The sequence below is a fragment of the Chinchilla lanigera genome, unplaced genomic scaffold (genome assembly GCF_000276665.1).
Source record: "Chinchilla lanigera isolate Chin_1 unplaced genomic scaffold, ChiLan1.0 scaffold00158, whole genome shotgun sequence".
NCBI classification, from domain to species: domain Eukaryota; kingdom Metazoa; phylum Chordata; class Mammalia; order Rodentia; family Chinchillidae; genus Chinchilla; species Chinchilla lanigera.
Window position 1 is genome coordinate 607,680 of NW_004955559.1, and position 2,422 is coordinate 610,101.

Here is a 2,422-nt window from a genome sequence, read left to right on the forward strand (position 1 = left end):
TTTTTTTTTTTTTTTTTTCCTTTTTTTGGGTCTCCCTTTTTGCTTGTAATTTGTCCATAAGTCACTTGGTGACCCTGTCATAGTAAAGACTGCCAAGATAGAGCGACACACGCCCCCGCCCCACCGCCTGGGACTGGGGATGAACCCAGGGCCTTCCACACTGAGCCACACCCCTAGCTCTTTTTTTTACTTTTTTATTTTGAGACTCCCTAAGTGGCTAAATTTCCCCGGCTGGGCTAGAACTGGCGATCCTCCTGCCTCAGCCTCTCAGAGTGCTGGGATTACAGATGTGTGCCACCACACCCGGCCATGATTTGATTCTTTCATTCAGGGTTTCTAAGATGACCTCCTCCCATGTGGCCAAGTGTGACATTCATCCCTTCGGTCCTGTGGTGGGGCTGAGGGTGAACACGCCAGCTCCTCACCCATCCTCTGAGGTCTCTCAGGTCCGGCCAGTCTGAGTTTCCCTCTGTGAAAGGCCCCGGATGTGCCTGCAGGCCGCACACTCCAGCACCCAGGAGTGTGCTGTGGCTCACCTAGAGCCACAGCGCGGCCGTGTGTCCAGCTCGAGGGCACTGCCAGGTAGAGGTCAGTGCATTATTTTAAGGAATAATTTACATACAGTGAAATACACAGGTTTGAAGATTACGATTCAGTGTACACTTCTGACAGATCTCCACCCGTGTAACCAGCACCCCAGTAAGATAACAGAGATGTAGAAGGTGGCTTTGTGCCCTTCTCACACCCACAGGAAACCTCTCTTCTGATTTCTATTACAGAAGATTAACTGTGTATTTCCTTGGACTTTACTTCAGTAGAATCAAATACTGCCTTTTCCTTGCTCAGTATATTGTCTGTGAGACCCACCCGTGTGGCTGAAGCTGCCAGCCATGTATTCTTTTGTGGTGAGTGGTATTCCGCTTCAGGAATGCTCTGGAACAAGCTTGTCTTTTCTCCTCTTGATGGACACTAGGGTTGCTTTCAGCTTTGCACTGCTATCACTAATCAGGCTTCACACATCATTATTTAAGTCTTTGCATAGACTGCGGGGACAAATGTTTTGTAAGATTAGTGGGTCATGGTACATGTGGGGTGAGCAAAAATATGATCGATGTTTAAATAAAATAATTGCAATGAAAGACACACCGCCACCAGTTGTCCTCGGGATACCAATACACTCCCCTCACTTGGAACTCACTTACCTCATTGCTCTCGGCAACACAACTTTTACTTCAAATCAGGTTTTTTAGCCAGATGTGGTGTCCTGCAATCCCACCGCTTGGGAGGCTGAGACAGGAGAACTGCCTCGAGTTTGAGGCCAGCCTGAGCTGCATAGTGAGTTCAAAGCCAGCCTGCGCTACATGGTAAGAAGCTGTTTCAAAAAAAAAAAATCAGGTTTTTAATTCAGACATGCACTCTATTTGTAGGCCAGCCCTTGTAGATTATTTTTAACAATAACAGAATCAGGTAATCCTTTTACCCTGCCTTTTAATACCTTCCTCTTGCCTAATAGTAGTCTCCTTTCTGCTCTTAGGTCCCACATATGAGGCAGAACATGATATTTGTCTTTAAAGTCTGGCTTATTTCATTTAACATGATGGTCTCTGGTTCCATCCATTTTCCTGCAGATGACAGAACTTTGTTCCTCTTTATGACTGAATAATATTCCACCCATCTGAAAAAAAAAGACCTAGGTAGGGATATAGCTAAGTGCAGACCCTGTATTTAATCCCCAGTACCAACAAAAAAATGCATTTTTATGCCACTTCATTTGCATCTCTGATGACTAATAATATTGAGTATTTTTCATGTGTCTAGTGCTACTTGTATATTTTCTTTCCTTTGTAAAATGTCTATTTTGTCATTGTTTTTACGCATTTGTTTATTACTTATCATTGAGTTCTTAATGTGTTCTAGGTTCTTCATCATCTACATGTATTGCAAATATTACTTCCAAGCCTGTGTTTTGCCTTTTCATTTGTTTAATGATATTTTTCATGAGAAGTCTTAGACTTGATTATGTCAAATTTATCAAATGCTTGTGGTTATTATTTTATGTGCCCTGTTGAAGAAATCTTTGTCTCTCTCAAACTGAAAAACTATTCTGTTACATTTTCTTCCTTTAGCTTTTATATTTGGGTTCATGAGCCTGAGATTAATGCTTGTGTATGGCATGAGGTAGGGGTTGGGGTTTATTTTTTCTGTACATTTATCTACTTGTTCCAGATTCTCCTTTCCCTCAATGCCTTGCTTTGACTTCTTTGTTGAACAAATCAGCTGATTATAAATATAGGTCTACATAAAATATTTCTATTCTGTTCTCTTTTTTTAGTTCAGGCTGGCCTCGAACTCACTGTGTAGCCCAGGCTGGCCTCAAACTCACAGCAAGCCTCCTGCCTCAGCCTCCCCAGTGCTGGGATTA